We start from the raw sequence: 24408 nt of genomic DNA, 5'->3' as shown, positions 1-24408 counted from the left end.
GCATATAGCTGAGAGAACCTCACTTTTAATTTGCTGATCTTTCTCTTACCATTTTCCTGGTTCTCCTCTTATACTGTGTCTGTGGGAGGAAATCACTCCTTACTCACAGCTTCTGTTAAGCTTGGTAGCAGCCCAGGTCTGGCTCATTTCCTCCCTTTCACTTTGAGTGCTAGTCTGAATATGAATAAGTTTAGTTTATTTGCAAAAGCACTTGTTTCTTTTTCCTCACATTAAAACTAGTACAAATAAAATCATATAAAGTACTTAAAATACATGAAGCAGTCCTTTGGCCTCTAGGTGAGGCCCAGGTAAAACCTCAAGTGTTGTGCATGAATGACACATGAATTTGCTGGAAACAGCCTGGAAGAGAGCAACAAGAACAAGTGGAGATCTACACAGCAAGACCTATTAGGAAAAACTGAGCAAGCTGAAACTGTTTTCTTCAGTGAAGAGAAAACCAAAGCAAAGAGAAATAGCAATATTTCAGAATGTAAAAGGCTTTGGAGAGGATTCCACTGATTTTTACACTCATTGGAAATAGCATTAGTAGAGGGACAGGCTATTTGTTGAGAGAAGGGAAAGAAACAATCTGGTTTAGTTATTTTTCTGTGATTCCATGAGAATTTCTTTTAACTTTGGTGTATTCTGTCCTTTTCACTACAGACTCTCTCTCACTAGACTTAGTGCAGATTCTTTTATTCTATAGTACCAGTTATCACCATTTTGAAGCATCTATGTTGCTTTATTCAGAGGAGTGAGCCAGCATTTTCCTGGATTTCCTTTGATTTTATCTGTAGTTAAACTTTTCCTTCCTTTTCAGATCTCTTCTCCAATATATCATCTAGGAGTACTCATCTGAAAATTGGAAACCAAATTCCAGTTCAGCAAGGGTGATTATTTGAAATACCTTGCTATTCTCACACAGGAACCTTTGTATTTAATGTCTACACTATATTCTGCCTGGCTGCCAGCCTGCTGAGCAGCACTCCCAGAGGTAGCCAGTTTACTTAAGACAGCGTTACACCTTGGAGAAAAAGTATATTAACTCAGATTCATCTCTATGGCAATGAAATCATCTTGCTTTGAACTGGCTTGAAGAACTGCAAAAGTAAGCTCATTATGGCCCACAACATATCACAGAGAGGTTATCAGAGTTTCAGCACCTTTGCCTCCATTCTTGAGCCACTTCCTTGAATGATTCTTTTAGGACTTGCAACTGAAGCAGTAAAAATTAATGTTCAGCACTCACCGTGGCGTGGCAGCTGTTATCTGATGCTCTGAACGGTCAGACATGCTTTACAGCGTGTCTCTGTGCAAATATGAGATTCTATTAGGGCCACAGACTCATTCTTTAGCAGAGCTAGGATTAAAACATACAATTCTCACTTTACAGTGTACCTTACACAAAACTGCCCAGACCTCAATTCCTTAAGATTTCTGAAAAGTCACAAAACATATTTTGTAACAGCAGATTTTATGGGAGAAGTTAAAATTTTACTTTTCTCTTGCTTCTCTGGTTTGTTGTGGGGGTTTTGTCCCAGCCATTTGAAATTCAGGCAGCTATTAGCAATGTCTGAAATACATTTTAGCAAAAAGGTCTTTGCTGTTACAGGGGAGAAAAGCAGCCAAGAAAAACAGACATCCTGATGTTCTTTTTGGTGGTAAATCCTGACTATATGGTAGCAAGGGTGAAAAGGTCTTTCAAGAAGGTATTCTTTAGCTCAGAGGTAACGAGAGGCATGAAACATCAGTGAACTGCCAAATACCAGCAGGTCAGGGAACACTGTAAGAAAAAAAACCAACTTGGTTCTCACACAAGAATTTTATGTTCAAATTATAACTGGATTTAGAAAGTGAAAATAAATGGGGGAGAGGAGAGAAGAGACAAAGCTGTACTTCATATTAAATTTATTGAGTTATTTGGAGAGTGCTATCAAAGCAAAATTGCTGCGGTTTCCCAGAACATCGTGGCAACAACAAATCTTTGTATAGGAGAAAAAGCTAACACCAGCAACCCAGTTGGTTCACAAGAGCAGAAATGACAGTATCTACTGCATTTTTTACCCTTGCAAATCTTGTGCCACCCTTGCACATTCCTACCCAGTGAATATAATCAGAGAGTTGTAACTATTTTGTTATGGCTATTTCTGCCATCACTCCCTCCTGTGGACACTCTATTCTGGAACAATTAGTAAGAGTAATTATTTCAAAACAAAGTCGGTTTTCTTCCAGAGCGCAATGTCCACATGAGGGAGTAACACTGAAGTAAAGCTCTTTCTGCTGTAGCAATGCTGATCAATTCTCCATGTAAACAAACCCTTTGACTCTGATACTAAATTACTTTAATACATGTCTCTTGAGATTAGGGTTCTGTAGTCCAAGAGAATCAATCTTCCAAACCTAAGTGTAGGGCTTCAAAAAACTGACCATAAAAGAACCCAGAAACACATTAATTCACTGGTTTCTGCATCATAACTCAAGTTTAGGTTGTGTGAAACATAACAGAAATAACTGTAGTATTAACTCTCTCACATGCACATACACTTTGGAGTGTGTTTGCTATAAAATTAGTAGAAAGTTTGATGGGTGACAGGAGGAGAGGTCAACAAAGGATAGGTAAATGCTACATGAAGATATATTAAAAGTTCAGTAGTTGCTACCCTGTGCTATAGGGTTGCAAAGGCATAATTGTAATGCCACAACATGTTGTAGTTGTTCCTGACTGCCATAAAATCCTGACCATAATCTTGGAAAGAAGTATTGATCCTTGTTCCTGTATTTCTACTCATTCTGGAGGATGAGGATGAGGAGAAAGGAAGACCTGTCTCTTCTAGGGAAAAAGCATTTTTCTCCCATTTCAGGATAGTACAACAGCAGTTTCCTAATTCTTTTCATGGAAGCTGGCCTTACCATGAAGATGACAAAGAGCAGGCTCCATGACTCTACATCCTGTGTGCAACAATGGGACGAGGGAGAGTTTCTCTGGAGCCCTTTTCATGCATTAGGCTCCTCTTGAAGTCTTTGTGAGTCCAGAAGGAGAATAGCCTCTGGTTTTTCCTCAAAGGCAGGTTAGCTTTGCATTGTTCACAAGCCTGAATCATGCCAAAGTGACATTAGCTTATGAAGAAAATAATCTATTGAGAATATTCTTCTTTAGTTATCACCCCACCCTACCAAAAAATGAAATAATTAAGAGCTATTTCTTCTAAGCACATTCAAATGCACAAAGCCCTTTCTGGCAACTTTCCCACCAGTTTTAACATCCTACTCACACCCACCTCAGGAGTACATCTGTTCTAAAAGACTGTAAACTTTTACTTTAAGAATGAAAAATTCATTTTCTTTCATTCTAAAAAGTGATTTGAAGCTGAACATTATCAAATGGATTTGTTTGAATGTTCGAAAAAAATGTTTTCCTTCTCTCCATAGCCCTAAACTGCACAAATCTAGAAAAAGCTGAGGCCCTAAGAGATGAAACTACAGCACAGATGTTTTAGCCAACGTTCATACAGCTGTCTGCACTTTTCCATTTATATAATGAGTTTAAATGAGAGTTGCAACCAACTCTCACATGCAGATAAAAGACACACTGTTTAAAACCACACATGGTAATGCATCCAATGTAACAAATGCGGATTTCTTTCATACAGATCAATTCCATCAAATTCCTGCAGTTTTCCCTCGTTTGAAGAAAAAATGCAAATTTATCCTTAGTAAGAGAGTGAGAGTATAAAGGATACTTCATTTACAGAAGCTGCAAAAGTGTGCTGGTAAATCTTACTGCTCTTCTCTCACAGTGAATAGATATGTTATATCTACAGGCACTGAGTGAAGCTCTCACTGCAGCCACTTGGCCTCATAAGAGATCACCATAAATAGGTTGTGAAATCAAGAGATTTATATGAAAACACTTGAAAAGTGTTCAGGGACTGTATATATTAAATCAATCCTGATTTATTCAACAAAGCTCTCGAAGTTATTTATACAGTGGAAGATACATACAAGACTATTTGCCAAAATAGTTGTAAAGACTTTGATCTTTACAGAACACAGACAGATACCCACTTGAGAACACCACACAGAACTTGTCTACCCCAGTGGGTGCAGACTGAACCAACCTCACTCTGCTTGTACTTGGAAATAGTCGGGACAGAAGCCAGTCCCGGTCTGAAACCCATGCACCCTTCAAACATTGTGCTCCATCTACTGTAATCTTTTTGCCCTTTTGCCTCTCAAAAACAAACAAGAAAACCAAAATCCTAACAGTCCACTCCACCCTGCCAAAAAAACCGCAAAACAAACAAAAATTCATCTGTCTGGCCCAACACCCTAGAACAGTAGAAAGAAAGTAATCTGACTTCTTCTGGTTCTACTGTTCAATAGACCACTTTGTACCTTGTAACCAAGTAGGGATGGCATCATGGTTGCAAAGAAAAATAGATCATCAGCTTATAGACTAGTCTTATATGGGAATGTTGGCTTCTTTTTAATTGACTGTAAGTACAGAATTCTGGTTTTGGTCAGCATCATTATTCATTTTGACCTGAATTATGCATCTCTAACCTGAAGAATACAGATGGCATGTTTTGGATCATACAGAGAAAGCAGATCAGATGACATATTTCTGACATGCCTCAGACCCCTGCTCTTGGACTCAAACCAAAAATAAGAGTCTTTGCTCTAAGAGATTCCATTTGGCTTCATGTGAGGAAAGGAATGACAAATAGGGATTGATAATTTCCTGATTTGCTATCTTCTAACGATAACTACAGAGAATCCTAGTGTAAGTCATTTGAAGTCTTTTCGCAAAATGTGTTCATTCACTTTGAGGCATCCCAATCCTCGTGTTTGTACCAGGAGAAGGAGAATGGATCGTCAAAGGGCAGGTACTCAAGGCTTTGGAATAAAAGGAAATGTAAAATTGCTTGCTTTGAGACTCAAGCATAGGGATTTCCAGAATATGAAGAATTCTGAAATTTTAAGAATGACAAGCATAAGGTGTTCATCACTGTTAATACTAACTTTAAAAGGAAATGTAACTATATAGTGTTTCTGAATACAGCCTGGAAAGTCTGGAACTGAACATGTTGAGCAGGTGGTGGTACAGTCTCTTTGGTGTGTTTTCCCAAACCAGTGAAATGGGGGCAACAATGTTCATATCATGAGTTTAAACTGTTCTAAATGGGAATTAAGATTTTGCCACATTCTCAAAAGATTATGATACCTGTGTAAATAACAGAAAATAATTTTTAATCCCCTACCCTTTATTTTGTAGTGTTCATAGTGTGGTTCATAAAAACAAAGTTTATGTTAATTGGCAAATAAATCCAGCTCCAACTCAAAAGAAGCAATGGCAAAAACCTTCAGGAACTATAAATATGTTTGAAAGCTTCTTGAATACCTTGCAGATTAAATGAATATACTTTTAACGAAGAAAGGAAAAAATACTTTTTTTTACGAAAAAAAGGACGAAGACACCCTGATTACCTTCAGCTTGAGATTCTAGATGAGTCTACATGGATATCCAGACTCTTTTAACCTCTGTAATGGTGAGTCCCTGTGTAAGAACAGAAGGATGCTGAGGTAAAGTTGATTTCTTCCTGACTGGAGAGTTTGTAATCAAAGTTACTGATCTCAAAGTGTTTTAAATAGGCTGAATATCCTACAAGCAATGCAATGAAAATCCAGATGTCATAGAGAAAGTAAAAGGATCAGAGTAGGGATTTCATCCCTTAGAGATGTCAACCTAAGACTACTCTTAGATGCCAGCCAAAGAGAGGGAGGTGCAGCTAATGATTTTAACCTCTTGTTTCAAATTGTCCAAATCAAAATATCTCAAAACCACCCAGTTTCACCAAATAATAAAGCTTGGTGACCTCTAGAACCAAACTCTAAGGTGAAAAGAAGTAAACTCAAAGTGCTTCCTAAAACAACAGATTTGTTTCATAAATGGTTATGCTTTCCATGCTTCCAGGATGGTTTTCCATGTGTTTCCTTATATGGGCAGATTTGATGTCATCCAAAACTTCATTGCAATGAATATTTCCTGCAAGTTATAAGGAAGAGAAAAAAAATCCAGCAGATCTTGGAATTTAGGACTCCCACAGACACAAAACAATTGCTATCTTAAACATGAAGAAACAAAGCAGAATTTTTGTCAGTTCAATTCAAAATTGCTTGCACTGGTAATGGGACCAAGGCAGAGCTAATATATATCTATAAAAAAATGAAATTGCCCAAAACATACACTGAAATATTCTCCAGACCAAATGACAATATTCAGTGCATATACTGTATTTTCCAATTCCCTATGCTGTTAAAAAATTAACTCATTAAATTGCCTGACAGTCCCTGAAGATAAACAGCAGTGTAGATTACAGTGTTTTCAAATGGGAAGTAGGAGCATTAACCTCATAAAGCAAGGAGGCTCTCCTGACTCCTCTTATAGGCACAGCCTTGTCTTTGCCCATATTCTCTGCATAAAAAAGGTGATCTGATATTTATGAGCTCAGTTCAACTATTTACTAGAAAATGAAGACAGTTTGCCTTTCTAAAACATTTAACTGTCTAAATTTAAGTAACTTGCGTTTGCTGTTTCTTGCAATGTACTGAGAAATATTCTGAGAAACTGCAAATTGCCTTGTGTACAGAAAATACTGAGAAAAGACCAAACTGAAAATCAGCATTTGGGGTGCCACATGATAATGAAAGACACTTCAGCTTCCATTTTACAGCTAAAAGGCAGCAGGAGTTTCAGGCTGACTTGCTTTGGATAAAATGTCTTTCTTTACCAGTCACATGCTACAAGGTTCTGAGTAAAGAAGTGCTTCCACAGTTTGCAAGCACAAGGCCAAAGAAACCTCTGGGACTATCTGATGAGAGCTGCAGCTTTCTTCTTGCAAGTTTGTTCTTGCCACAGATTATAGGTTGTGTTTTAGACTTCCAGAGATAAGACATTCAGCTGTCTTCTGCAGTGCAGAGTGAAATAGTGGTATTATGGATTTTTCATTGGTTTAATTGTCAGGATTGAATTTTAAAACTTTTACAATAGTACAAATCATGTCAAAGGCAGAGGTTTGCCCTAATAAAGCATTTTTTAAAATGCAATAAAATTCTAAGATTATTGATTACAGTGTCCAGAATAGGAAGAAATACACTATTCTCAGTACAAAGTCAAAGATAAAACACTGCCAAAGGAAAATACCAGAATCAAATCCTTTCCACTCAGAATGGAGAGCTAAGAAAACTTCAGTCCTCTTTATTCAGCATCTGAAGGCTGGCTTGTATTCCTTTCAGACCCTGGTACCATACTTCCCTCTTGGCAGCAGGTGCCTGGCAGGCAGACCTGGCATGGCTGCTGGTGTGAGCAGATGGGTCCTTCTGAGTTTTGGAGGTCATGGCTTTCACACAGCAAGCTCATGAACAGTAAGAACTGCTGGGGTTATTGCCATTGGTGAACTTTCCTATGAAAACAACACTTTAGAGAACCCCTGAACAATTTAAAGCAGTAACTGAAGTTGTTGGAGTTTACCAGTCATCCCAAATTAATGGGAATCACTCCATTCCCATCTGTCATCACAGCAAGTTAGAACTTGCAATCCAATACGTAATTTCTAGGACAGGTCTCTATATAATAATTTACAGGTAGGACTTTCCATCAGAGACTCCAGATATCTCCTGCAAGTATGTGCAGTCCTCGACACACTGCCCTGATTTACAGGTGAAGCAACAGAGGCAGAAATAGCTAGATTATATCCTGTGTAAAGGAAAGACTTTAGTGAGGACTTTGAAGTGACTGTAAGTGGTAAGATAAGGATTCAGTCTCCAAAACTATTGCACTATGGAGCTCCATAAAGGGCAACTGTGTGATTGTCTATGATGCTACTGGATCAAGAACTTCATTTTCAGAGGTTCCCACTACAGTGTTTTCCCCACTGACACTGGAAGCTTGGGCTACCTTAACATTTACCCACTGATCCTATGAGAAGTATGTGCTTCCATTTTTATGGCACAAGACCTGACCTACAGTAATGAAAGTTATAATGTTGGTTCAAGGTTCTGAAAGCCACTGAACCCTCCACTTGCACAGATTTCACAGTGACAAGGACACTGGGGTCTTGGCAACAAGAATTGTGCATGTAAAACTATTCCAAGTCATATGAATTTTAATTATAAATGTATTCTTAATGAGTATTTAATTCATTCTTCAAGAAGAAATGTTATCTTCACAAGAAAAATGAAATAATGAATAGAAGGGAGTTTCGGGAATTGAAACAGAAGCTGCATGCAAAATCAAGACAGAAAACAGAAGCCAGATAGAGAATTTTCTTCTGGGATCATGAACCCTTCCCTAGAATTTGATCCAAGAATCCATATCACCTACATGTCAGTGGGGATCTGCAGATTTGCAGGGATATCAGTGAGAAGTTACACAAATAAAAGGATCTCCTTGCAGGAACAGGCTGGAGGCTAGAAGAGCTCCCATGATACTCATATATCTAATTAAGAACAGCAGATTGGAAGGGACTCTTGGGTCATCGAGTTCAGTCCCTTGTTTTTGTAGGCAACCATGCCATATAATCTTTTTCATATGATGGCTCTGCTTATAATCAATGAGATTTTTTTTTTGGTTTGGGGGTTGGGATTTTTTGGTGTTTTTGCTGTTGGTACTCCTAAGGGAGAGCTTCATAGAGTTTCATTTCTTTTAGAATCAGAAACCTTTTTAAATCCAGAATAACTGTACACAAATAGTTTATATCCATCTGTTCTTGTGTCAGCATTTCCCTTAGTTTAAATAGCACTTCTTCTAATATATTTATAGAATACAGTCTTATCCCTCTTTATGTTTTGCCTGAACACACTGGCTAAGGTTTCTTATTCTTCCTTATAGTATCCTTCCAATCCTGGACAATCTGAGCATGTTTTTACACCTGTTTCTTTCTTAATTAAGATTTCTTAAGTAACAGGTTATCTGGCTGTACTGAGTATTCCTGGCTAATGAAAACCATCAGCTGTAATGTTTCCCAACAATGTTTTTGGAAATATCTTGAACTGAAGTAGCATGAAGCCCATTTCTGTCAGACATACTAAATAAAAATTTCAGAAAATGTCCCACTCACTTCAGTGGGTGAGCCCTGTCTGCTTTTTGTTTTCCAATATCCAAAAATAATTTTCCAGTAAAAATATAATCTTCACCAACTATTAAAATTTTGGATAATAACAAAATCTAGCAATATGTATTTGCACACATTTATGAAATGAGAAGCAGTAGTACTTGCACGAGCACTGGAACAAGATCTTTCTGAGAATGAATGTGAAGTTGGTTGGCTGAATTCAAAAGCAACAACAGTATTTTCAAATTATTTGAGGAATAAATTATTTGAACAACATTTGTAACCATATATACAGAATATTTATCACAAATAAGAATTTTAAAACTCCACTGTAGTTCACATGAAAGAATTCAGACTTATCTCACTGCTGGATGCTATATTTGGCATGAATTCCAAATTTGCAACAGGGTGGAGTATTTGATCAAAAGATCCAGAAAATTTATGTGGGTAGCCAAAGTCAATCTGTTTGGCAAAACATACAGATGATGTTTCTCTCACATTGCTCTGGTATTTTGGAAAACTTGCAATATCAAAGAAAAGTTTGTATTCGATGCACTGGAAGCAGCAAGTCATTAAAAGGTGTTTTCTGAAGGAGTAAGTAAGCATAGAAGACGCAGGATTTGAGGCTGCAAATAGTCTTTTTTAGTACAATCATAGCACAAATCCTGGAAATTCAAACTTGTGCCTTCATGTGCTGCGCTGCCCAGTCTTTCACAAAAGTGACAGCTGATACTTCATACTGATTTGATACACCCTGAAGTGATACACCCCTCTGATTCTGCTGAGAACTGTGCTCTTTGGAGTACATCCTAAAGTAAGGCACCTCAGAGCACTAATAACACATGAACAAGCTGGTAAGCATGCTTAGTGTCTTCATATAGTATATATACTTGTCGAGGACAATAGAAAAATAATCCAGCTACAGGACGTTCTAATGATGAACTCTCATTTATAAGTGTTTTTTTCTTTTTCAACCGTGTTTCAGTTTTGGAACGTAGACTAAATTGCTTTGTAACTTTTTTATGGCTTTTACTAGAGTAATGGCACTAGTCATTCTGTAAAGCAGAAGTGGTCCTATATTTACTAGTTGTGCTGGCAAAAATCTTTGAACATTTTTAAAAGACAGATTCTTAAGATGGAACTCTTCCCTTGTTTCCTTCTTGGTCACCCTATTTAATCAATTGGCAGGATTAAAAACTTCACACTTTCTTCTAAATTAAGCTGGTATTTGGTATTGGTGCAATTGCTAATGCTAACTAACATTTCTGTCAGTCAGAAGGCGTCTCCATTTAAATGGCGTGATGCTCTCTTGGTCCTGGAAAAGTGCTGAGGTAAATTAGCTGTCAAGATAAAATGGACATGTGTTCAACAAAAATTACTTCTAATCTTACAACTATGTTTTCACTGCAATTATCATTACTGCAAGACATGAATTTATCAGTACTTCCAAGGTGAAAAAGGAAGGATATGGAGACATATGATTATTGTCAAATATCAGGCAATTTAAAATATACTATCAAGAAACCCATTTTCATGTGATTACTGAAAGTCATGTGTAATATCCAGTATTATCTGCAACTAAGCATATTCCTTCTCTAAGGTCTCACACTAAAGTGTGGGTGAACTGGGAGGATTGGGAAAGCTTCTTTGCCCTGGCTGTTGGTGTGTCTAAGCACAACTTTGATATAAAGCATGCCAGCTCTAACTCCAGCCTTCAGGAACTGGGCAGTGAAAGCAGAACAAATAGTTTCAGCTTCAGCTTATCCAGGAACTCAAGAGGAATGAGTTATGCTGTCAGTGAAAACTGCTCAAGCCAAACAAATTTAATTTTTCATCTGTATTTGAATGCAGACATGCACAAACTTGGCATACACAAGGCACAGGAAGTGTATGTTATTTCATGAATTTATCGTCAGCAGTAGCAGTGAGATACCCCTAAAAGCAATTTGTGGGGGCTTTAAATACACTCCAGCACTTGATCAGAACAGGACTGAAAGGCAGAATGATAGAAAATCAATCAGTGGCACCCTTCTACCCCTCCTTGAAGTCTGATTTCAGTGGGATCAGAGTCAAGCCAGTCCATGGCATAGTTGAAATATGTCGTAAGATTCAGATCTGTCTGGACTACTGCTGCATTAGTCATGGATCTCTCTGGCCTCCCTTCTTTCCTCCTCTTCCGTGCCCACCCTGTCAGAGCTTGTGTTACTGTTCCAAAGGTGCTCCTGCTTTAAAAAATGACCTCTGAAGTCTGTTTGCTTTTCCACAGGCATGGCTCTTACTGGAATCAAATCCTCCAAATCCAGTAGAACAGAACTGAATCTCTAAGAAGCCAAAGAATACTCCTGACTTTCCATCGTTCCCTGAAGCAAGCACCAGAGCCCAGCAAAGAAACATTTCTCACCTCAAAAGATCTGGCCAGGGCAGGGAGACCTACATACCACAAATTGTCAGAAGACTCAAATCTGCTGTACTTGTACTATGGGAAGGAAGAGGGGAAAGAGGAGCAAACTGCTTCCTAGCATGACAGGATGATTAGAGGTGTGCACCAAAGAGAAGGAGGGCTTGATAGGTTAATCAGCTCAGATTAAAACACTTGGATGTGCAGGCCAATGAACTCTGAGTGTGTCTGTCCATTTGTATGTCCAGCCTGTCTGAGGTTACACCAGTTTAGCACAGCTGTCCAGTGGAAACTGTGCTGCACTGCAGCAATAAACAAGCAAAGCCCCCGAGCTTTCCAGTCACTTGGGCCAACTGTGCCAGCTCCAACCCAGACAGAAATAGGGTGATTTTGCATGGCAGGGGGTGCATCAATTTTGTATATTAACAGATCATATCTCACACTTCACATGGCTGTAAAATAATTTATTTAAGGTGCTATGTTATTTGATTAAATAAAAAAATGCATTGGATTCTATTCATATAATGCTTGTTTGCTGGTACACTGAGTAGCTTTAAGCAAAGAACCAAATTATTCTCAGACCAAAAATAATGAACTAGGACATCTTGTTTGATGAATATGATCTCTTGTTGCCAAATGTTTCACAATTGAAGTAATGGTTTGAATTTTGGCCACGATTCCTAGGTAAGTCTTTTCTCATAACCTCTTCGGAAAGTATTTTCAATCAGTCTTTTTACCATATTAGAACTTCACATGTAGTTGTGAGACCAGATATTTGATATTTGACCACAAAATTCAAGGTGTCATTGTGGACTTCTCATTAGGTAGGTGCATTTGAATACAGGGGTTTGGTTTGGCATCCCCTTCTATTTTTTCTTAAATCAATTGTCTTGCTTATTTATTTTAAAGGTACTTTGCTACTTTTATTTTTGTAGGCACAGGGTAAAGCAAAAAGGAAATTAAACACTGTCAGAAATAATGAGGGATGCAATTAAATGCTGTCATGAGCTAAAAAATGAAGAAACTCTGTTTCAGGTTTTCACTTTCCTTTCATATTTAAACTGAGCCTATCTGTTAGTTGGACAATTTGGCTAATGTCAGTGACCAGAAGCAGCTGACTATTGCATGCAATAAAATAATGAATGTAAAGCTGACTTCCCTGCAAAATAACCAGCAAAACTCATAATCCACTTCAGCTCTTAAAGCAGGACTTATGTGAAATTCAAAGGGTACATCAGTTTGTGGGAATAGTTTAATAGCTGTCTACTTCCTTTAAAAATCCAGAGGACAAAAAATCAAAATCCTATGTAATTTCTTTCCTATTTATAATTCTGCCACCATATTACTAAGACTTCAGAGAGAGAGAGGAACAGCCAAGCTGGAGACTGCAGCTGTAAGTAGCACCATCGCAGTAATCAAAACGTGCAACACAGAAGCACTAACCTGTGAGTATCAGGGAGCTCTCATACAGACCTAAGAACTCCTGGTTAAGGCTGTACAGATCCCTTTTGCAGCTGCTGACAATTAAAAAATAGTTACAGCACAACAATCTAAAACAATGTGTGTCTTCAATTTTTAGCAAATCAAAAGGATGATGTGTTTAATTTTTTTTTTGGGTTTTTCTTTTTTCGCTTAATTTATTTTCAAAACAATGGTTTCAAAAAACATACTTCCAAATATTTAGTGGGTGTCTTTTCCTATCTGACAAGCTTTGTTTCGAAGTGTTTCAGATACAAAACTTCAGAAATAAGAGACTACTTATTGTGACTAGAAACCTTACCTATACTAGCACATATTTATGAAATGGTTTTTTTCAAAGTTTTTGTGAGCTAAGTTCTGACTAAGACATTTTTTCACTTCTGTTTCATTTTCACTCACTCCTTTCTGTAGATGCACAGTATCAAAATGTCAATATTTAGGTCCAAGAACCATTCAAGCATGCCAAGATGAAAGGATTCCACTCTATAACTTGAGAAATCACTTGCCTCTCTCAAACTTCTATTTAAAGTGGCAAGTATTTGCTCTCTTGCATCCCACACAGAGTTTGAATAGGCACTTTGGATCTGTACAGCCAGACTGAGAAGTGGAAACCTGTCAGAGAAGTTAGATAGCATCATAGAAACATTTACATTGGAAAAGACCCTTAGGATCATCGAGTCCAACTGTTAACCAGTAGGGTGATGCCTTTGGCAGATTTCAAAATCTCTGCTCCAAGAGAAAGCATACAATGAAGGAGAAAGTTTGAAAGACAGCAAAAATTAGGTTCCTGTGTGTCACTCATGCACATAAAGAAACTGCTTCATTCACACCATGCCCTGCTGCATTTCTAATACTGCGATCAAACACTAATGGCATAACTCTATCCTGTAACTGTAACCTCACATCAAAAATGAAATGCACTTATACTCATTGTTACCACATGCCTATTACCTTCTTGGACAAGACTATCTAACACAAAAGATTTATTAGTTTCAATTAGCTGCTGCATCTCTCCATGGCTACCAGCATTTAGTTGACTGTACACCACAGCTTCATCTTCAGCTTCATTCATCCAAAAGGCACTGGAGTGAAAAATACTGCTTACTTTTGCTCTAACTGGCATGATCCCTAGCTTCAAACGAGATATCTAAAAATGTTTTGTCCTCCTCTGTCAATGAAGAGACAATCTATTACAGTGCAGGCCCTGTAAATGTTACTCAGCAAAACCAAGGTGATAGATTGCTTTATTTAGGTAGGATTTTTAAAATAATTAACTGGCTTTGGAGCACCAACACCACTGACTTTCACTGGGATTTAGACAAAAAGGAATGCTGAGGGGAATTCCACCTCAATTTTTTTCTGCTATGCTACAGAGTGATTTTGAATCTTTTGGGGGAGGGGGAGAAATGTGGGCAGTCAAGAAACCAAACAAACTAATAAACAAACAAGAACAAAAGTCCCAGAAGATTTTTAAAGAAAGCAAGCTGCTTTGGGAATAGCTATTCTAAACAATTACTTATTTGGAAGTTTCTTAATACCAACATTCAAAAGTTATCATTTAAACGTCTCCTTCCAGTTCTAAGAGAACAAAAGCCTGCATCACAACACCCACCAAAATAAGTTTGCCAGAGATGGCAGGGGTTGCATGAGCTGCAGACATTTTCCCTTCGTGGCCAAGTGGCTGCACAATTCCAGGAGTGTGTGCAGAGAGCATTTCTTCCAGAGTCTGCCTCCCTGCTGCAAGAAAACCCCCAATGCCCTACCCATGCTGGTTCTCCTTGATGGCACCCCAGTGATGCCTTACAACTGCTGAAAGATGCCCAGGGAAGATTCTCAGATCTGTGAAACGTGTCATCGTGACTCCTTCAGTTTATCTGTTTCCAGGGAAGTGACAGGCCCTGATCTACTTTATGAATCAATTAAAAAAAAAAAAAAAAAAAAAAAATCAAAACCACCACATCACAACAAAACTTAATCAAAAACCCAACCAAACAAAAAAGACAACCAAAAAACTTAGAAATTAATCCTCTACCATCACTTGTCTATGTTCTGTGAGGTTTTGAGGAATTTTGCAAGTTACTCTTATATTATCATATGGATGGCCTAGGCAGAGAAAAAACAACCACACCCCGGCTTAATTCCTTTGTTAAAAAAGAAAAGATTTTTATGCCTAAAGTAGTACATTGCTGAATCCAAAGATAACATCTGTGGGAAATTTAAATGGAAAGTAACATGTGTCTATCAGAAAACAAGTAATTTGTAATAAATTTTGTTGTCAGGAGCTCAGGCAAACACCCACATTATACATTTTCATAGAATACTATTTAAACATGGAATAAATTACTCTAAGCCACAAGGTATACCCACCCCTTCTTAGATAATGGAATGTCCTTTGTAATCAGCAGGTTTAAGTCCTCTCTACCCCAAACCTTCATTAATCGAGTCTACTCATGGCTTACATGTGTGAGAAAACTTTTGTACCTGTGAGAGCCACGTGACTCATTTCCATGTTTTACACTTCACACATGGAGCAGTCTGACATGGCACTGATGCTGCTGAACATTTACTTTTGCAGTTCCTCAAAATAGCCTGCTCTGAGAGACAGCAGAATCTGTCCATCTTTCCCTCCACAAGCGGGAAAGGGATACAGATGCCATTCCAACAAAGCTACAAGTCATATGAAATCTAACCCTAGAAGGCAAAGAGAATCCCAGCAAAGAACTCTTGTGTCCACTTGGATGTCCAAAAAACAAAGTCTCTGTGTGAGATTCAGGAGCTGATCAAAAGAATTGTTTTGCTGCTGTTTTTTAGGAAAACGTGGCTGATATACAGAGACTACACATAGTCCAGTGACATGCAACTTCATCCAGTATTTTGTGAAGAGAAGTCTAAATGCTGGCTCTCTTCTTATTTCAATCAGTAGCTAACAATAAATTCCTTCTTTTCTGTCTAACGAGATCCTTCCCTTTGTCCTTTCCCAGCTGCAAGAAAATAGAGCCTGGGACGTGGGTGTTTTATTTCATTCTGTAACTCTAAAAGAGTGAAATTGCTGTGCTCTTAGATATTTAGATTAATAAATCTGTCAATATTTTTAAATTCCCTGGGGATGTTTTTCCATATTACTATTTTTTGTACCAAGCAAAGAACAAAGACTTCATCGAATTTAAGGAATATAGGCACTGCTGTAAAACAAAACAACCCAAACATAACTCTCACCTTTGCCACTGGCACGTGTCTGTGCTGAGGATGCACCTATTGTGGAAGCTGATGAAATCAGCAACAGCTGCAGCTTCTGTCCACTGAGGTCTTAGAATTTGATACTTGTGTCAGCCAGCCAGTGATCAAAATAATGGAATGAAAGGGTTACACCATCCTATGGCCTTCACTGGACCAGCTGCTGATCCCATGTAGGTAAACAGCAGTGAGGCCAGCAAGCCCTGGACTGTGCCCCTTCCACCACCAGAGACCTTGGAAGGGGCTCTGCTAACGGTGACAGGACAGAGCACTGCTGGAATATGGCTGGGAACCAGTCTGACAACCACTGAGGCCTTTCCATCTGATATTTCCATCGTACTGTATGCACACATCTAGAAGAAAAATCTATAGCAGCCACACAAAAATCAGAATCTGGTTTTAACACATAATTATTAGCCCTAAGTGCTAAATCAACATCATTAAACAGAATTCCATTTTTATCATGCAACAGATACCCTTTTAGTCTTTTTTTTTTTAAGAAATATTTTTTTGCCTTAAGTTCTTGTATTTGGTCTGTAGCCAGAAGAAATTATTTTGGGAAAGTGTAAGGCCACTTGGACAAGAGATCCCTGGGAAAGTGAACTTAAAAAAAAGAGAGGTGTTGTCACTCATCACTTCAGAAAAAAGATTGCTTTCCCTCACTCTTTTCTTGCTTACAAGCATATCTTCAAAACCTGGGTTAGAAGGCAAACTCTAAACATTACCTTTTGTATTATGTAAGAATGCACAGGATTTTCTCTCATAAGAAAAAGCACAGTTTTTGCAGATGATCACCAAACAGCCCAGACTACGACATCTTCATCAAGAAGTGTTTAGTAACTACCTACCATGCCACTCCTGTACATATAATTTGGACTTAACCTCACAGATATTTTCACTCACAGCGGGTTTATTATGCATGGGAACAGCCTATATTAATATCCAGCTATCAAGACAACAGAAACTTCCCAGAGAAAGACCTCTTCCACATCCACCACTATATAACAAATCTATCACACAAGACAAAGAAATTCCACAGTTTGTTCAACCCATTTCACAGAAAGGGGACAAAAGGAATCCCATGTTGGAAAAGTATTTTCATTTCCTCAGACTAACTACACATGCCTTCTATCACCTGTCTGCCCCGGCACACGTAGCACAGAATTTCATCGACAGTCAATAGAGTGTAATTCAAATTTACCTTGACTGTGCCAGATATCAGCTTTCAAGAACCATCTAAAGATTTAAGTGCCACTCAATCCTCTCCAGGTTTTTATAAACACTGTGCTTTATGGGCTATTTTAGACCAACAGGGAAAAGAATGCAGAGTATTTCTTACCCAGAAGACACAGAGTGCCTGCAAGAAGGGTCAGCTTGATGCCTTGACTTTGTGGCATATCTGGGATTCAGACACAAGGAAGAACTCTTCTTTTCCTTCTAACCATTTACAACAACTTGTGATGGGGCTAGGAATTTGCAGCTCAATGTAGGTGAGGGCATCAGGCTCTCAGAGGTTTAAATCAGACATGGAATCTCTGACATGGAAGGGATTCTAGTGCAGGCAAGGAAGGATGAAGGTACAAGACAGATATAGGGAAATGAGCATTTGACTCTTTCACCTGTTTTTTAGCACATGTGAAAAGGATAAAACAACATTTCCCAGTCCCCTGAGTTGGTTCCTAGTGACAGAACTACCTCCTCCCACAGTGAGGGGTCTCACGTGCTGAAGTGGACAAGCCAATACATCTGGGAAAGGCTCCCCTGTTATCCCTCATCAACTGGGGCACATAGCTGTGTCCAGAGCAAGGCCCACTGAGAAGCCAGGGTACACTCAGAGAAGAGTAAAACACTATTTGTTTTGTAACTGTGCCACAATATTCCACCATCTATATTTTTCCTACATACTTAGTTCTGTGGTTCAGGCTCAGCAGTGAACATCCATATCTAGGTGTACCTGCACTGCAGCTGTGACAGAAGCTCTGCAAATAACCACAATGTGTTCTCTCTTCAAAATACTTACTAGTTTAATTATATTTTCAGTGACATTTTCACTATTGTAATGATTCCATAAACACATTTTTAGGATTCTTGCCAGAGCTTTTCTTACACTAAGTGCTTGCATGTGTATTATTTTTGTGTATACTAGTTTTTATAATAAACTTTCCAGTGTACTACTCTTTCTGACTGCCTGATGGTCAGGAATGGCTGTCCTACACTGAGGTTTTTTTTCTATGAGGCTTCTCAGTGACACAAAAAGTTTTATCCAGATGAATTAATTGACTCAGTGTTTGTTTTGTCAGCTTCCTCCCTACCTTCATCAGGCCTCTATGCACATCACTGTGCACAAAAATAAACTCCAGGTGTAAGTCACAGTACATGCCCAGGCCACTTCAAGAGCCTGCAATTATCGGTGTGATCAAGTATCCTGCACTTTGGCTCACAGACCAGGATATTTCACCCAGAGAACAGTGGATATTGGATGAGGCCCACAGATTATTGCCTGGAAAAAATGACAGCCAAGAAGGGTTATAGTAGTGGCCCATAAAATCATTACTGTTACTGTTGGGAAATTATGATTGTTCTTCATTATCTCTTCCACACAAGAATTACAGGGCAAAGTTGTTCAAATTCTTTGGGTGGCTCTGGCAGCAATAAGAAAAGTTAAAATCATTTAGGAAAACCATCATCTGTTTCAGAAATACATGCACAATGTGCTAGAAACTCTCTGCAGAAAACTGACATGGTTCTGTCCAGTCACAACATAAAAATGGTTACAGCTTTTCTTTCACTTAGGAGAGTGAGACTTCGTGCAACAGGTAATATTACAGAATTAGCAGGTATCCAGTACTGTGACTGGGGAGTCTCCACAGCAGTTAAAGCCCCTTTGTTCACCTGGGCATGCACAATAAGATCTGGCCCATGTCTCCATAGCTCTTTACAGAGATTTTTTCCCCTTTTCCCTCATTTATTCACTATTTCACGGATTTGGGGAAGGCTTTTCAGATTTTATTCCACAGAGTGCAATAGCAAAAGTGACATTTTGTTTGTGTTCTCAGGTAGCACAAGGTACCTTTTGTAATGCATGCAAGAGAGAAAATGGTAGCAACAAACTGGTGGGGAAGGAGATAAGGAGGGAGGAAGTTACGTAAGAAAAAAAACAAACCCAAACAAACAGATGGACAGGCCATTGGAATTACCAGTCTTTTTAATATATATATTCAGTTCTCTCTTTCACTACAGATTCTAGACTTAGCATTGCTTCAATTTCTATCTGATGGTTTATTCTTCATCTTCCTCTTTGGATTTTATATAAAGACTTATTTCTCTCTGGGAGGAATCATTAAGGAAATAGCTGCCCCTCTTTTAAACTATCCAGAACTGTGATCTGCACTTACAGTCTCCATCACATGGGCAATAAGAATCTAGATTATACTTTTCTCATTGGTGGCCCTAAAAAACCAACAGGATGCAATGTTCTCTCTTAGGTCTCCTTTCTCCCCTTTGGTGAGGCACCTTCTGAGTGCTGTGGAACAGGCTCACTCTCCCAGACCCTGAGATGTGACCCTCTCTTGTATGGCCTGCATATTTTTCTCAGGCCACAGTGATCCTTCTGAGGCCCTGCAGCAAAGAACACCTCCCCTGCAACTCCCCTGCAACACATGTGCAGCCCAAATCTCTCTTCTCAATTACTTTTTATTGTTTATTTAACTATATTTACACTAATTTTAATTGACTACCCATTTTCCTGTGAGTACATATCATCTTTCCCTAATAAAATATTAAAGAATCAGTTTTAAGTGAATAAAAAATAGAATTTTTATTCACTTTATTCAGATACAACTGAAAGTTGAAATATATTTGCAAATAACATAAGTTTGAACAGGAGATGAGATGGATTCTCCAAAGAAATGTCTAAATTTATGGCATAAACAAAGGTGCAACAATTTTTAGTTTTTAAAAAATGTTTCCCTTGCCAATGTTTGATTGGCAACAGACACATCACGAGACAGTTCAATTAAACAAAAAAATTTCTAACTTATATTGTTCTGCTAAGAGATCTCCACAAGCAGTCACACACGTGCACACAGTAACTCTGAACCACAGCAGTTTATCATTTACTTTGTTCTTAATACAAAGAAGAGAGTCTTATTCTTTCTGTAATAAGAATCTGTATTCTTAATACAAATTAAAAGAGCATTGGATCATGATTCAAATACAAATACAAAGAATCAAATACAAAGTTCTATAAAAATATTCTAGAATTGTTTACTATCTTCTGATACTGGCCTTGATGCCACATGTTACACCTGTACACCTCATATTAGAATATAATGTGAACAGCCTGGTTTTGCAGTACCCCACTCATTCACTGGAAGTTTTCACATTAGCTAAGACCCAGGACTTGTACACCAAGCCTGCTTTCTTCTCTTGCTAAAAGCAACAATGGGCCATCAGCAGAATCAAGATTCTTATCTATAAAGTTAATAAGTTTCTCTACTAACATCTATTTTCTTAACTTAACTAAGATAGTAATCTGAAATTTGGAGGGGGGAAATTGCTTCAAGAAGAAGAAGGAAACCGAAAGATAGGGGAAAATGTCATTCAGAAATTGTAACTTTTTTTCTTCTTCTTCTTAGTATTATGGGATTTTTTTCTGATTTCTGTGATACTGAAAGATAATGTGAAGTGGGATAGTGTTTCTGTAATATTTAAAATATAATTTGGAAAAGACCTTTGGCATGTATTTTTATTTCCAAGAAACACATTATTCTTTATCAACAGCTCTACCAACAAAAGGGCATAAATGGGAAACAATGGGCCGCTGGAAACATACAGAAGCAGTTGGACATGGGAGACAACAGAAAACAATCACACTTTTTAAAAATTATACTAATGTGAGAGGAAGTAATGTGACCTGAGGACTGACTAACTGACTACATGGGAAAACCTGGAAATAGTAATGCTGAATGATTTAGAAGAAAAAATAAATACTGAGTGTGGCTGGACAGTTCATAGAAATAACTTTGGCCCTTTTAAATCAGAATTGATCCTTGAACAGATCAGCATTCAAAATTGTTTACATAACTTTTTAATGCGAGTATATTCCACTTTATAGACTGCACACAAAATTTTCATAATCACAATGGCTCTAAGTACATACTGCTCAAAGCATGCAATGTCATTTAGAATGTTTGATACTGATTCTCACACTGGATAACTCCCAGTGCAACACAGAAGTCTCTAAAGCTGACTGTACAGATGTTCCAACACAAACAGACTAGCTGAGATCCTTCTCCAGATAAAGAATTTATATGACAGCAAACTCTGCATTTTGTTAATCCAAATTTTGATCTTTATTCATTTGCCTCTCTCTCTTTGTAATGTGCTTTTACATATTTCTGAAGGCTTTTAGTGTCCGCCCCTAAACTTTCTGTTTCAACCAAAGCTCTCCTGCATTTCTCATAGGTCAGAGGTCACAGACCACTGTGATCATTCTCCCTGCTGTATTCTGAATCCTCTGCCTCTCTAGAATCATATCGTTAAAAGCTGGGTGCCTGAAGTGGGCTCTTGTCAGCTCTGTGGAGAATATAAATAGTTTCTTACATAGAAAGACAGAAATAACAGTCTTGTTTAAAGTACTGTGTGTTATGTGAACAAACAAATACAGAGAGAAGGTGACACCCCAAATATTCAGATGGTAAAAGCCAGAATGGGTCTTTTTAAATCTAAATAAACTAATTTTCTGTCTCTGGATGTCCATAATCTATGTTTTTATTTTGTTCAACCTGTATTGTTAAGCACCCACTGGATGACAATGAATAAACAATCAACAGGAACACACTGAACCCATTTTGCTGATGCACAGGTATCAGTCCATGCCAGTTTCATTGAAAGTTGTTGAGAAAAAATTCAAATACTCCACCTAAAGAAAAGCAGGGTTTTTAATAGTTGGGGAGCTAAATTAAGAGCTATAAGCCACCTCTCTAATGACTCACTATTAAGTTTTTTTACATCAATCCTGTTTAGCACAACTACATATATATATGCATATGTAAAACCCCCACAACCCTCAATGCTAAATCAAATAATTACATGGAAACAACACTCAAAACCTATCTTCATTCTTATTAAAAGGTCACAGATTCTTTCCTCATATATAGCATAATTTATTCTCAATTGTCTTAGGAATGTGGAAAATATTATGACATGAAATGTAATTTGGGAGCATTAAGAAAGTTAAATGTTTATATTCAGTAAACGCCCTTGATCCTTCTTCTGTAGCCAGTGTGCAGAGTACATATATTTTAAAACGACAGATTTAAATATAACTGCATTCCCATTTCACTTACTAGCCAACCTACAGACTGTGACTGGTTCCCAACTCTCATTTTTAAGTAAATAAATTAATACATATGCTGGAAGTTCCTCCACCAGACAGTCACGCTTGGAATACACTGTTCCCTTTCCTACAGATCCTAAGTTCAGTCAAACAAGGAAAAAAAAAATTCTCTTGAGGACCCTCCTATTTCCCTCTTCTCATAAGTCTGGAAAAAAATATGCTGAAGGAAAATGAGCTCAGATTTGTACATGAGGCCTTCTTTTTTGATTGACAGTGAATATTATATAGGTATGTTAATGTTAGGGGTTTTTGGCAGAATTTCTACAGAACCTAGATGTTATACAGAAATTCTTCCTGAAACAGCTTTACCTCAGTGAATATTCAAACTCCACAGTGCCTTTCCAAATTTTGCCCTTTTAGTAGTTCACAGAGAATTTTTTTTTTTTTTTTTTTTTTAATGTAAGAGATCCATAAATTTGTTACTAAAGTTTACCGAAATTTTAGCAGCTTCAGCAATGGGACTATGACCCATTATAGGGATCTTATTTACAAAAATAACCCCCCCAAAAACAACAAAAAAGAGCAAAAAAAAGCTGTCTAATAAGAAAATAAAATAATAAGATTTCTGAAGTACAGCCATATTTGAATCCCTCAAGTTGTAATTTTGGAAAGTTTTGAACTCTTAAAAAAAGTTACGAAAAATATAACAGGATCAGCAAATTTCTGGAGTGTTGTCTGACGTTGGCTCTGTCTTGTCTCTCTCTGTGGATTATTCCACAGTCAGAAGCTTTGATCAAGTCCACCTCTTCATTGGCTCTCATGAACTTCACCCTGAAATTTGCTGTTCCAGAATCATAAAGCTGGCCTACAGAGACACAGCTTGGAAAGGCCTGATGGAAACTGGTCCTCATGAACTGAACACCATGAAAAAACAAATGAAATCACTTTTTGCTCTTACCGCACTGTGGCATTTGCTGTTACTGTACTCCTTCACCACCTGCAGTATAGAAGGAAGAAAAAAAATAAAATGTTTTTTGCTGGCTAGAGGAAGGGAGTTTGATGATAAGAATCAGAGTAGAGTGCAAGACAAAAAGTGGCAAGAACTTTAAAACACCTCAATGGTGACAAACCTAGACTCCATGACAAAAGAGTGTATTACATAGCCTTCAAGCTGCCTGCAAATTCATCCCGGTTTGATTTCTTTTGTTGACCATAATTAAAGAAACACTAAAAAATTTCATTTGCTTCAGGCAACTTGACTGTGATTCAAAATACGTCCAAGTGCATGCTCAGTCAGTTCATAGCCAACAAGAAGTCGGTGAGTGTTGATCTGCTGGAGGATATGAAGGCCCTGCAGAGGGGTCTGGACACGCTGGATTCATGGGCTGAGGCCAGTTGAATGGGGTTCAATGAGGCAAAGTGCCAGGTCCTGCACTTGGGTCACAACAAGCCCAGGCAGCACTACAGGCTGGAGCAGAGTGGCTGGAACGCTGCCTGGCAGAAAAGGACCAGGGGGTTCTGGCTGACAGCAGCTGAACACGAGCCAGCAGTGTGCCCAGGTGGCCACGAAGGCCAATGGCATCCTGGCCTGGATCAGCAGCAGTGTGGCCAGCAGGAGCACCAAGGTCACCGATTGTCCCCCTGTACTCAGCCCTGCTGAGGCTGCCTCGAGTCCTGTGTCGAGTTCTGGGTCCCTAAATCCAGGAAAGACATTGAGGTGCTGGAGCCTATTCAGAGAAGGGCAATGAAGCCGAGGAAGGGTCTGGAGCACAAGTCTCAGGAGGAGTGGCTGAGGGAGCTGGGATGTTTAGCCTGGAGAAAAGGAGGCTCAGGGGGGACCTTAC

At 38.3% G+C, this 24408-nt stretch overlaps 1 long non-coding RNA gene across 3 annotated transcripts in view; it reads right to left on the bottom strand.

The window, feature by feature from the left end:
• Nucleotides 1-23565, bottom strand: part of LOC134561935 (uncharacterized) — a 119540-nt gene extending 95975 nt beyond the window's left edge. For all 3 annotated transcript variants that reach the window (XR_010083026.1, XR_010083028.1, XR_010083027.1), the window contains exon 1: nt 23523-23565. This is a non-coding gene — a long non-coding RNA (uncharacterized LOC134561935). The remainder of the gene's footprint in view (nt 1-23522) is intronic.
• Between the last annotated feature and the right edge of the window lie 843 nt (nt 23566-24408).

Source organism: Prinia subflava, chromosome 25, assembly GCF_021018805.1.
Source record: "Prinia subflava isolate CZ2003 ecotype Zambia chromosome 25, Cam_Psub_1.2, whole genome shotgun sequence".
Lineage (NCBI taxonomy): Eukaryota > Metazoa > Chordata > Aves > Passeriformes > Cisticolidae > Prinia > Prinia subflava.
Note: the sequence above shows the minus strand (reverse complement) of the source record. Positions and strands in the feature narration are given on the sequence as shown.